Raw genomic sequence first — 14,221 nt, 5'->3', positions numbered from 1 at the left:
CACCACTGCAGCTGCCGACCCGATTGTCCACAGTGATGGTAAGGTTCTCAACTATTACAGCTGTCACCTTTCAGTTGTTTTCACCGCCAGCATGCTTTCTCAATGTGGACCCATGTCATAGCATTGCCGCACTGTTGCATCCTTTGCTGCCAAACTGTCCTTTTGCTAAAGCCACTCTTCAATCTCCCTGCTTCCAGATGCTGGATCACCAGCTCGGGAGCCGGCCCCTCAAGCTGCCATGGCAAGTGCCTCCGGAGGCGACGACCAGGAGGAAGCCGGACCATCCGTGCCAGCCTCAGGGGAGCCACCGCATGTGGAGATTGGGGATAGTAGTTCCCTTGAGGGGAGGGGGGGGGCTCTGATGAGGAGCCAGTTGCAGGGACTAGCGGCCTGCAGCAACGCGCGGTGGGTAGGGACGCTCGGGGGCCGTCTCCCCGGAGGGCGAGGCAGGCCACCATGACGGCTGCACAGAGTGCAGAGGAGGTGCGTAGCCTTGCCGAGATGAGCGCCCAGGCCCGGCTCAGGCACACTGAGCTTATGGCTGCAGTGGGGAGCATGCCTGAGTCCATCGACACACTGGCAAAGAGTGTGGTGGACTTTGGGGCAGCAATGGAAAGGACTGTCCAGGGCTTCGGGGCAGCAATGGAAAAGTCTGTCCAGGGCTTGTCCGAAGCAGTGGAAAGGACTGTTCCGGCCTTGTCCGAAGCAGTGGAAAGGACTGTTCATGGCTTCTCCGAAGCACTGGCACCTGCCATGCAGGTCCGCACTGCTGCCACGCAGTCACTTGCTGGCCTCGTCCACACGCAAATTGAGACCACGCGAACACCCACTGCTGCCACCATAGCTGCATCAGGCAGGATCACCCCAGGCCCTTGCAGCACCACAGCAGGCCATGAATCTGTGGAGCAGTTGATATCGGAGGATGATCCGGTGCGGCACCATCAGAGTGCCAGTGTGTCGGCCGACAACGGTGCAGGTGTCCTCTCTCTGCATGTGACCAGTCCTGATGCCACCGCTGGCACGTCAGCAGAGCAGCTGCCATCACCTGCGCGGCACACTGCTAGCAGACATGCCCAGTTGGAGCAGCCTGCTTGCGGAAGCTCCAAGCCCAGAGGTCGACCAGGCCATCCCTCAGGGGCTTCAGCGCTTCCAGACACTCAGCAGGCGTCCCCCAGCCTTGACGCAGCCACTGGGGTACAATTACGGAGGAGCTGCAGGGAGGGAAGGGGCCGACCTCGTAAGAGGAGTCGGTCTCCATCAAGGGGTCACCAGTAGAGGGAGGTGCTAAGACGTCTCTTTTTCCAGTTTTAAGGCAGTTCACACCTGTTGTGTTTGTTTTTTATGGTTTGGTTAATTTCGCCGGGTTGCCACACAGTTATCTGTTAGTTTGTTAGTTGTGATTTCTGTTGCCATTATGTTATCATGCTGGAAGGAAGCAGTTGTTTGAAAATAAAGAAAACGTTTTAATTACAATTGACCTGTACACTATTTACATTCATCGATGCCTTCATAGGCTTACAGCGAACCGGAGGGTGCTGTTCGAATCACAGCCACCATTCCATCTGAGGGGCCTAGAACCGAGTCCTTATGAGCCTCTGACGAACGGCCCTTCCAGTTTCTGGAGCCCTCCCATCTTCCTGCTCCTCCTCCTCCTCCTGATCCTCCTCACCCGCATGCTCCTCCTCCTCCTCCTCGTCCGCCTGCTCTGCTGGACCGTGAGGGTCGGCTGGCATTGGCTGGGTGCGTCAAATGGCCAGGTTATGGAGCATGCAGCAGACAACAATGATGCGCGCCACATGCTCCGGCGAGTACTGTAGGGCGCCCCCCGAATGGTCTAGACAGCGGAAACGCTGCTTCAGCAAACCAATTGTGTGCTCCACAATGTTCCTGGTGGCCTGATGACTGCTGTTGTAAAGCTCTTCTGCCGGGGTCCTGGGCAAACGGAGCAGGGTCATGAGCCATGGGCAGAGAGGATAGCCCTTGTTGCCCAGAAGCCAGCCTCGTGGGTGAGCCGGGGCCTCAAAAAGGTCTGCCACTGATGTCTGCCGCAGGATGAAGGCATCATGGCTGCTGCCAGGGAATTGTGCGTTCACCGCCATGATCATCTGTTGGTGATCACAGACCAGCTGCACATTAAGGGAGTGGAAGCCCTTTCGGTTGCGGAACTCCTCCGGATTCTGCAATGGCGCCCGCAAAGCCACGTGTGTACAATCAATGGCCCCTGCACCATGGGGAAGTCCGCAATAGCCGTGAAGCCCTGTGCGCGCTCCCCCTGCTTCTCCAGGGTCACAGGGAAGGTGATGAATTCGCACCTCCTTTTGTAGAGGGCAGCTGTCACTTGCCGGATGCAGCAATGCACCGCAAATTGAGAGATATTAGATATATCCCCAACTGCTGCCTGAAACGATCCGCTGGCATAAAAGTTGAGCACAACAGTGACTTTCACGGCCACCGACAGAGAGGTCCTGCACCGTATCCGCGGCTGCAGATCCCCAGCAAGCAGGTGGCACAGCTCAGTGACAACATACTTACCAAATCGGAGCCTTCGCAGACTCTGCTGCTCCGACATGGTAATGTAGGAGACCTGCCGCCTGAAAATCCAGGCAGCGTATGGTCGGATTTGGCGACATCCATTGGCTCTCCTCCTTCTGGCCAATCCCGGCCCTCTCTCCCTCCATCTCTGTGCCCTTGCCAGTTGTTCAGCAAGGATGACGTTCCCCTCCAAAGCAGCTCCCATTATTCTGGCCGACGAGTAAGACGCAGTCAGCTTTCTGGATCCAACTGTTCTGAACAGGGCTGAAGGTCCCAAGGCTCCTCTGGCTCAATAAGAACAAGCCTGCGCCACTGAAGGACTGCAACTCTCTCCAGCAGCAAATGGCTGCCAGTTTTATACTAGTGCTGTCCCCTTTAAAGAGCGCCCCCCGAGTCCGAGAAGGACCTGGTAATGTTCCATCCAACTGTCACTAATAGTGCCAGGCGGAACGGAGGGGGGCGCCACAGAATTTCCGGTACGGGGTGCCAAAAAGGCGTTGCACAATGAAATGATGTCATTATCTGGCTGCGCCCACGAGCGGGCACAAAGAATTAGTGCCGGCATGGAGAGGCTGCTCAATATGGCCACATGCGCTAGGATCACAGCGCACATCCGAAAATTGGGGAACGCCCCAAATCTCGGGCTCTTTAGGCGCTAATCTCTGGCGCAAGCAACCAAATTTCTAGGCCCAAAAGTCTAAAATGTGATAGACCAAGAGTCAATAATGGGATAGATCAAGAGACAATTTTGGAAAAATCAAGAGTCAACAATGCGATAGAATAAGAGACAATAATGGGATAGATCAAGAGTCTATATTGGGATAGAATAAGAGTCAATACTGGGATAGACCAAGAGTCAATAATGGGATAGACCAAGAGTCAATAATGGGATAGACCAAGAGTCAATAATGGGATAGACCAAGAGTCAATAATGGGATAGACCAAGAGACAATAATGGGAAAGACCAAGAGACAATAATGGGATAGACCAAGAGTCAATAATGGGATAGACCAAGAGACAATAATGGGAAAGACCAAGAGACAATAATGGGATAGACCAAGAGACAATAATGGGATAGACTAAGAGACAATAATGGGATAGACCAAGAGTCAATAATGGGATAGACCAAGAGTCAATAATGGGATAGACCAAGAGACAATAATGGGATAGACCAAGAGACAATAATGGGAAAGACCAAGAGACAATAATGGGATAGACCAAGAGACAATAATGGGATAGACTAAGAGACAATAATGGGATAGACCAAGAGACAATTATGGGGTAGACTAAGAGACAATAATGGGATAGACTAAGAGACAATAATGGGATAGACCAAGAGACAATTATGGGATAGACCAAGAGTCAATAATGGGATAGACCAAGTGTCAATAATGGGATAGACTAAGAGACAATAATGGGATAGACCAAGAGTCAATAATGGGAAAGACCAAGAGACAATAATGGGATAGACCAAGAGACAATAATGGGATAGACCAAGAGTCAATAATGGGATAGACCAAGAGACAATAATGGGATGGACCAAGAGTCAATAATGGGATAGAACAAGAGTCAATAATGGGATAGACCCAGAGTCAATAATGGGATAGACCAGGAGACGATAATGGGATAGACCATGAGTCAATAATGGGAAAGACCAAGAGTCAATAATGGGATAGACCAAGAGTCAATAATGCGATAGACCAAGATTCAATAATGGGATAGACCTTGGCCTAGAAATTTATTATAGCCACTTTTGGGGCGGTAAAGTCGGGCGGCCGCTAAAGTTTGCGCCCGGCGCAAATTCGAGGCCACATCGCCGATATTCATTAGCTTCACCTTACGAGTTTGCTCGAGCGCTAAAACTGGCGATGCACGGCTCTCTTTAGGCACTAAGCCGGAGGTGCTGAGCGATACCGCTGAGGCCGGGCGCACCGCAGGTGCGGCCATTTTTTGATTGACAGCAGACACCCTGGCGCCGGCCAGCTCTTAAGGGGGAAGGGTCGACTTGGTCTGCTGCCACGCCCTGGACACTGGAGCCCTGCAGCTAGGCCTGAACACTGCTGCTGGACCCAAATAGCATCTCAAAGTATGGAGAAGGCCCGTGAACGAGCGCAGCGCTTCTCAGAGCATGATCTGAGGGTGCTGGTTAGCGCTGTGGAGAAGAGACGCCATATTTTGTTCCCAGACAATGGGAGGAAGCTGCCGGCCCGCGTCTACCGGAGAGCCTGGAGGCATGTCGCCACGAGAGTGACATCCAATAGTGAGGTCCCCAGGAGCGCTGTCCAATGCAGAAAAAAGCTCAATGACCTCACCAGGATTGTCAGGGTGAGTACCCTTTCCAGTGTCCTCCTCATCCTTGCATGTGCTCCTCACATTATGGGCAAAGGGACCTGAAAGCCCTAATGGCCAGCCCTCATGCAGCAGCTATGGGACAGTCATGAGCATCAATTGCACATTCTGCACTTAACACACTGGCCAGGCTATTCGACCATGGGAGGCAGTGCACACAAGATCAGGGCAACACACTGTCCAGGCTATTCGACCATGGGAGGCAGTGCACACAAGATCAGGGCTACATACTGGCCAGGCTATTCGACCATGGGAGGCAGTGCACACAAGATCAGGGCTACACACTGTACTTAGAGGCCGTCCTTTCTCTTGCAGGCCAAGCTGGCCAATAATAAGAGGAGCCGCACTGTGACCGGGGGAGGCGGACCCCAGATCCAGCCGCTCACCGAGCTGCAGCAGCACGTGCAGCGCATCATGGGTGCCCGGGTGATTGGCCCCATTGCATCTGGAGATGCCGACCCTGTTCTGGGCACCAATGGTAAGGACATCACCTTTTGAACCTCTCTCGTCCCACTTGCGCATCAGATCTACACCCTTTGCCACTGTCCGACCAATGCGCTGAATGCCACCACTCATGCATCCCTCGCTGACGCCCTCTCCTCACTCTAAAGCTACTCTTGTGCCTTCCTGCTTTCAGATGGTGAGGAGTAGGTCCCTGAACTTGCCAGTGACAGCCCCTCAGAAGAGGAGGAGGAGGAGGAGCAAGAGGAAGGCGGCCCATCAGGGGAACCCTCAGCCGCGGCAAGCCATGCCACTGTAGGGGAGACGTCTTCCCTGGAGGGGAGCGTGGCGGAAGTGTCGGAGGGGAATGTAGCTCCTGGGACTAGCGGCCTGCAGAAACGCGGGAGGGGGGTAGAAGCTCAGTGCACTTCTCCCCAGAGGGGGGAAGGGTCGGAGGGGAGTCCAATTGCTGGGCCCAGCGGCGTCCAGCAACGCAGGGTCGGCCAGTTCGGCGGCCTTCTCCCCAGAGGGAGAGTCCGGCCTCCAGTCCGGAGATGGTCAACGCCGAGGAGATGCGCCGCCTCGAGGACATGTCCGCGGACTCGGAGCGCCGGCACATGGAGCTCATGGGGGTAGTGGGACGGATGCCTGAGGCCATCCAGTCCCTGTCTCGGAGTGTCACCGAATTCGGGGCCTCTCTGGCAGCGACTGGCCAGGTGATCAGTGGTGCCGTGCAGTCACTGGCTGCTCTGATGCGGTCTCAGAACAGGGCAACGCGGGCACTCACTGCTGCCACACTCACTGTGTCAGCCCGGCATCGCCAGGGCACCCGGCGCGCTGCAGCAGCACAGCGGTCTGTCCTTCGGCAGATTGCTGCGCATGCTGCAGTGCTGGCCCGGGCGAGTGCCAGTGTCTCAGGTGACCAGCGAGCGCCTACCATCCGCCAGCTTGCCCCCATTCCTCCAGCCGCCACTGCCACTCCCCCAGTGGAGCTGCCATGAGCTGCTGCAGTGACTGATGCTGGCCAGCCACAGCTGCAGCATTCACCAGCCGGCCCCTCGAGGGCCAGACCTCGTCTAGGCCTACCCCCAAGGGCATCTGCTGTCACGACATGTGCCCCTCAGGAACCTTCCCCCAGCCTTGCAGCAGCCACTGGCCTCACTTTGAGGAGGAGCAGCAGGGCGTCCAGGGGTCAGCACAGTTTGCAGAGGGCATCGCCCTCGTGGGACACAAAGTAGAGGGTGTGTCCAAATGTTGTGTTTTGTGGAATGGTTGTTTTTTGAAGGCCGAGGATGAGGCCATTTTTATTTACATCTTTGGTTAATCCTCCCCAGGTTGTGGGAGTGACTCATGTGTGTGAGTGTTTTTTGGGGGTTTCGTGTGTTCTTGGTTTTCATGTGGGAAGGGCCCTGAGTTTGTACAATAAAGCATTTTATTTATTAACATTGTCCATGTTTGATCTTTGAAGTGTTTGTTGCCTTAACCGGCTGAGGGCTTGCGCAGCGGCTGCAATCATGTTCTTTCATTGGCACAAGCCATTCCCTGACAGGGGGCCTAGAAGTGACGTTCAATAAGCCGCCGACGGGCGGCCCTTGGACCTTCTGCCTCCCTCCTGGGCTGGTACTCCTCGTCCTCCTCCTCCTCATGCTCCTCCTGCTCCTCCTCCTGAGGTGGTGGTCCAACGTGAGGTGGCAGTGCCTGAGTCCTGCGGATAGCCAGGTTGTGCTGCAAGCAGCAAACGATGACGAATTGGGAGACTCGCTCCTGCGAATACTGGAGGGCTCCCCCGGAGCGATCCAGACAGCGGAACCGTTGCTTCAGGACGCCGATTGTTTGTTCGATGAGGTTCCTGGTCGCTTGATTGCTCTCGTTGTATGCCTCTTCAGCAGGGGTCGTGGGCGCACGGAGCGGGGTCATGAGCCAGGTACACAAAGGATAGCCTTTGTCCCCGATAAGCCATCCTCTTGGGTGAGGCTGTGCCTGGAACATGTCAGCCACAGTTGTCTGTCGCAGGATAAAGATATCGTGGCTGCTGCCTGGAAAGCGGGCATTGACAGCTAGGATGCGCTGCCTGTGGTCACACACCAGCTGTACGTTGAGGGAATGGTAGCCCTTCCGGTTGCGGTAATCCTCGGCATGCTCCAGAGGTGCCCGCAAAGCCACATGCGTGCAGTCAATGGCGCCCTGCACCATGGGGAAGCCCGCTATTCTTGCAAATCCCACTGCACGCTGCTGCTGCTTGTCCAGGGTCATGGGGAAGGAGATGAATTGACGTCTCCTTCTGAAAAGGGCATTGGTCACCTGGCGGATGCAGCAATGCACGGCGAACTGGGAGATGTTAGCGATGTCCCCAGCAGCGGACTGGAAGGAGCCGGTGGCATAGAAGTTGAGAGCCACCGTCACCTTCACTGCCACCGACAGAGACGTCCTGCGCATCAGCTGTGGACGCAGATCTCTGTGAAGCAGCTGGCAGATCTCTGTGACCACCTCCCTTCTGAATCGCAGCCTCCTAACACACTGCGCGGCAGACATGTTGAGATAGGAGAACTGCTGGCGGTATACCCTGGGTGGGTAAGGCCTCATTTGGCAACGCCTGTAGACCCCTCTGCGTCTAGCCAGGGCTGCCTCTCTCTCACGGCGTCTGTAAGCCCTTCCGACATAAGGCTGAAACTCAGCGTTGGCACCCAATGCAGCCCCCATAATATGCAGGCAAACACTGAAATCTAAATGAAGGCAAAGATAATGGCAAAGCTCTGGCCTGAAGCCAAAAAGACCTGTCCTAGTGTTGGGCCAAAGCAGTAATCTCTCTTCCTTGGTCTCTCTCCAAAAATCCATTGTGCAAGAGTGAATGCTGCAAAATGGCTGCCCTTTATAGTGCAGGGTAAGTGCCCTTTAATTTGCGCCCCCGCGGCCCACCTCGGCTGTGTACCGTTCCACTTCACAGTCGTTAGGGCCGCCCGGCGCACAATGGGGCGGCGCGAGTGAAGTTCCGGTTCCGGGCGCACAAACGGCGTTGCACGACGAAATGACGTCATGATCTGCGCACGCAGCTGAGCGCGCGCAAAGACTTTGCGCCGGCGCTAAACGTCTACTGAAGTTGGGGCGAGGCGCAGATCACGCTGCGCCCGGGCGCTAAGCGCCTAGCGCTCGAGATCTGCTCCTCCTAAGGCGCTAACGGCTGGCACAGCCAACTGAATTTCTAGGCCCAAGAGTCAATAATGGGAGAGATCAAGAGACAATAATGGGATAGACTGAGAGTCAATAATGGGATAGACCAAGAGTCAATAATGGGATAGACCAAGAGTCAATAATGGGATAGACCAAGAGGCAATAATGCAATAGACCAAGAGACAATAATGGGATAGACCAAGAGCCAAATATGGGATAGACCAACAGAAAATAATGGGATTCACCAAGAGCCAATAATGGGATAGGCCAAGAGACAATAATGGGATAGACCAAGAGTCAATAATGGGATAGACCAGGAGTCAATAATGGGATAGACTAAGAGTCAATAATGGGATAGACTAAGAGTCAATAAAGTTTTAGACCAAGAGACAATAATGGGATAGAGAAATATTCATTAGTGGGATAGACCAAGAGACAATAATGGGATAGATCAAGAGTCAATAATGGGATAGATCAAGAGTCAATAATGGGAAAGACCAAGAGACAATAATGGGATAGACCAAGAGTCAATAATGGGATAGACCAAGAGTCAATAAAGGGATAGACCAAGAGTCAATAATGGGATAGACCAAGAGACAATAATGGGATAGACCAAGAGACAATAATGGGATAGACCAAGAGTCAATAATGGGATAGACCAAGAGTCAATAAAGGGATAGACCAAGAGGCAATAATGGGATAGATCAAGAGTCAATAATGGGATAGATCAAGAGTCAATAATGGGATAGATCAAGAGTCAATAATGGGAAAGACCAAGAGACAATAATGGGATAGACCAAGATTCAATAATGGGATAGACCAAGAGTCAATAAAGGGATAGACCAAGAGTCAATAATGGGATAGACCAAGAGACAATAATGGGATAGACCAAGAGACAATAATGGGATAGACCAAGAGTCAATAATGGGATAGACCAAGAGTCAATAAAGGGATAGACCAAGAGTTAATAATGGGAAAGACCAAGAGTCAATAATGGGAAAGACCAAGAGTCAATAATGGGACAGACCAAGAGACAATAATGGGATAGACCAAGAGACAATAATGGGATAGACCAAGAGTCAATAATGGGATAGACCAAGAGTCAATAAAGGGATAGACCAAGAGTCAATAATGGGAGAGACCAAGAGTCAATAATGGGTTAGACCAAGAGTCAATAATGGGATAGACCAAGAGACAATAATGGGATAGACCAAGAGACGATAAGGAATAGACCAAGAGTTAATAATGGGATAGATCAAGAGTCAATAATGGGATAGACCAAGAGTCAATAATGGGATAGACCAAGAGTCAATAATGGGATAGATCAAGAGTCAATAATGGGATAGACCAAGAGACAATAATGGGATAGACCAAGAGTCAATAATGGGTTAGACCAAGAGTCAATAATGGGATAGACCAGGAGATTATAATGGGTTAGATCAAGAGTCAATAATGGGATAGGCCGAGAGTCAATAATGGGTTAGACCAAGAGTCAATATTGGGATAGACCAGGAGATAATAATGGGATAGATCAAGAGTCAATAATGGGATAGACCAAGAGTAAATAATGGGAAAGACCAAGAGACAATAATGGGATATTTCAAGAGTAAATAATGGGATAGATCAAGAGTCATTAATGGGATAGACCAAGAGTCAATAATGGGATAGACCAAGAGTCAATAATGGGATAGATCAAGAGTCATTAATGGGATAGACCAAGAGACAATAATGGGATGGACCAAGATTCAATGATGGGATAGACCAAGAGTCAATAATGGGATAGACCAAGAGACAATAATGGGATAGATCAAGATACAATTTTAGAAATACCAAGAGACAAAAATGGGATACACCAAGAGACAATACTGGGATAGACCAAGACTCAATAATGGGATAGACCAAGAGTCAATAATGGGAGAGACCAAGAGGCAATAATGGGATAGACCAAGATTCAATAATGGGATAGACCAAGAGTCAATAATGGGATAGATCAAGAGTCAATAATGGGATAGACCAAGAGTCATTAATGGGATAGACCAAGAGACAATAATGGGATAGACCAAGATTCAATGATGGGATAGACCAAGAGTCAATACTGGGATAGATCAAGAGACAATATTGAACATACCATGAGTCAGTAATGAGATAGACCTAGAGTCAATAATGGGATAGATCAAGAGTCAATAATGGGATAGACCTGGAGTCAATAATGAGATAGACCTAGAGTCAATAATGGGATAGACCAAGAGTCAATAATGGGATAGATCACGAGTCGATAATGGGATAGATCAAGAGTTATTAATGGGATAGACCATGAGTCAATAATGGGATAGAGCAAGAGTCAATAATGGGATCAACCTAGAGGCAATAATGGGATAGATCACGAGTCAATAATGGGATAGATCAAGAGTCATTAATGGGATAGACCAAGAGCCAATAATGGGATGAACCAAGAGTCAATAATGGGGTAGATCCAGAGCCAATAATAAGATAGTCCAAGAAACAATAATGGGATAGACCAAGAGTCAATAATGGGATAGACGAAGAGATTATAATGGGATAGATCAAGAGTCAATAATGGGAAAGATCTAGAATCAACAATGGGATAGGCCAAGAGTCAATAATGGGATAGACCAAGTGTCAATAATGGGATAGACAAAGAGATTATAATGGGATAGACCAAGAGACAATAATGGGATAGATCAAGTGTCAATAATGGGAAAGATCAAGAGTCAATAATGGGATAGACCAAGAGTCAATAATGGGATAGACCAAGAGTCAATAATGGGATAGACCAAGAGACAATAATGGGATAGACCAAGAGACAATAATGGGATAGACCAAGAGACACAATGGGATAGACCAAGAGACAATAATGGGATAGACCAAGAGACAATAATGGGATAGACCAAGAGTCAATAATGGGATAGACCAAGGGTCAATAATGGGATAGACCAAGAGACAATAATGGGATAGATCAAGAGTCAATAATGGGATAGGCCAAGAGTCAATAATGGGATAGACCAAGAGACAATAATGGGATAGACCAAGAGAAAATAATTTGATAGATCAAGAGACAATTTTTGAAATTCCAACAGTCAAAAATAGGATAGACCAAGAGACAATAATGGGATAGACCAAGAGTCAATACTGGGGTAGACCAAGAGTCAATAATGGGATAGACCAAGAGTCAATAATGGGATAGACCAAGAGACAATAACGGGATAGACCAAGAGTCAATAATGGGAAAGACCAAGAGACAATAATGGGAAAGACCAAGGGACAATAATGGGATAGACCAAGAGACAATAATGGGATAGACCAAGAGTCAATAATGGGACAGACCAAGCGTCAAAAATGGGATAGACCAAGAGTCAATAATGGGATAGACCAAGAGTCAATAATGGGATAGACCAAGAGACACAATGGGATAGATCAAGAGACAATCTTTGAAAAACCAAGAGGTAATAATGGGATAGACCAAGAGTCAATAATGGGATAGACCAAGAGACAATAATGGGATAGACCAAGAGTCAATAATGGGATAGACCCAGAGTGAATAATGGGATAGACCAAGAGCCAACAATGGGATAGACCAAGAGACGATAACGGGATAGACCAAGAGTCAATAATGGGATAGACCAAGAGTCGATAACAGGATCGACCAAGAGTCAATAATGGGATAGACCAAGAGACGATAACAGGATAGACCAAGAGTCAATAATGGGATAGACAAAGAGACGATAACGGGATAGACCAAGAGTCAATAATGGGATAGACTAAGAGACAATAATGGGATAGACCAAGAGTCAATAATGGGATAGGCCAAGAGTCAATAATGGGATAGATCAAGAGTCAATAATGGGAAAGATCAAGATTCAATAATGGGATAGACAAAGAGTCAATAATGGGATAGATCAGGAGACAATAATGGGATAGACCAAGTGTCAATAATGGGATAGATCAAGAGTCAATAATGGGAAAGATCAAGATTCAATAATGGGATAGACAAAGAGTCAATAATGGGATAGATCAAGAGACAATAATGGGATAGACCAAGTGTCAATAATGGGATAGACCAAGAGACAATAATGGGATAGACCAAGAGTCAATAATGGGATAGACCAAGAGACAATAACGGGATAGACCAAGAGTCAATAATGGGAAAGACCAAGAGACAATAATGGGAAAGACCAAGGGACAATAATGGGATAGACCAAGAGACAATAATGGGATAGACCAAGAGTCAATAATGGGATAGACCAAGCGTAAAAAATGGGATAGACCAAGAGTCAATAATGGGATAGACCAAGAATCAATAATGGGATAGACCAAGAGACACAATGGGATAGATCAAGAGACAATCTTTGAAAAACCAAGAGGTAATAATGGGATAGACCAAGAGTCAATAATGGGATAGACCAAGAGTCAATAATGGGATAGACCAAGAGTCAATAATGGGATAGACCAAGAGACAATAATGGGATAGACCAAGAGTCAACAATGGGATAGACCAAGAGACGATAACGGGATAGACCAAGAGTCAATAATGGGATAGACCAAGAGACGATAACAGGATAGACCAAGAGTCAATAATGGGATAGACCAAGAGATGATAACAGGATAGACCAAGAGTCAATAATGGGAGAGACAAAGAGACGATAACGGGATAGACCAAGAGTCAATAATGGGATAGACTAAGAGACAATAATGGGATAGGCCAAGAGTCAATAATGGGATAGGCCAAGAGTCAATAATGGGATAGATCAAGAGTCAATAATGGGAAAGATCAAGATTCAATAATGGGATAGACAAAGAGTCAATAATGGGATAGATCAAGAGACAATAATGGGATAGACCAAGTGTCAATAATGGGATAGACCAAGAGACAATAATGGGATAGACCAAGAGTCAATAATGCGATAGACCAAGAGTCAATTATGGGATAGATCAGGAGTCAATAATGGGATAGACCAAGAGACAATAATGGGATAGACCAAGAGTCAATAATGGGATAGACCAAGACTCAATAATGGGATAGACGAAGAGACAATAATGGGATAGACCAAGCATCAATAATGGGATAGACCAAGAGTCAATAATGGGATAGACCAAGAGACACAATGGGATAGATCAAGAGACAATTTTTGAAAAACCAAAAGGTAATAATGGGATAGACCAAGAGTCAATAATGGGATAGACCAAGAGTCAATAGTGGGAGAGACCAAGAGTCAATAATGGGATAGGCCAAGAGACAATAATGGGACAGACCAAGAGTCAACAATGGGAACGACCAAGAGACGATAACGGGATAGACCAAGAGTCAATAATGGGATAGACCAAGAGACGATAACAGGATAGACCAAGAGTCAATAATGGGATAGACCAAGAGACAATATTGGGATAGACCAAGAGTCAATAATGGTATAGACCAAGAGACAATAATGGGATAGACCAAGAGTAAATAATGGGAAAGACCAAGAGACAATAATGGGATAGACCAAGAATCAAAATTGTGATCGATCAAGAGACAATTTTGGACATACCAAGAGACAATATGGGGTAGACCAAGATTCAATAATGGGATAGACCAAGTGTCAATAATGGGTTAGACCAAGAGTCAATAATGGGATAGACCGAGATCCAAAAATGGGATAGACCAACCCAAAATAATGGGATGGACCAAGAGCCTATTTTGGAAATACAAAGGTTCAATAATTGGGTAGACCAA

This window comes from Somniosus microcephalus, chromosome 1 (genome assembly GCF_052327205.1).
Source record: "Somniosus microcephalus isolate GS21.2 chromosome 1, FLI_Smic_1.0, whole genome shotgun sequence".
Lineage (NCBI taxonomy): Eukaryota > Metazoa > Chordata > Chondrichthyes > Squaliformes > Somniosidae > Somniosus > Somniosus microcephalus.
This window is presented reverse-complemented; position numbering follows the sequence as displayed.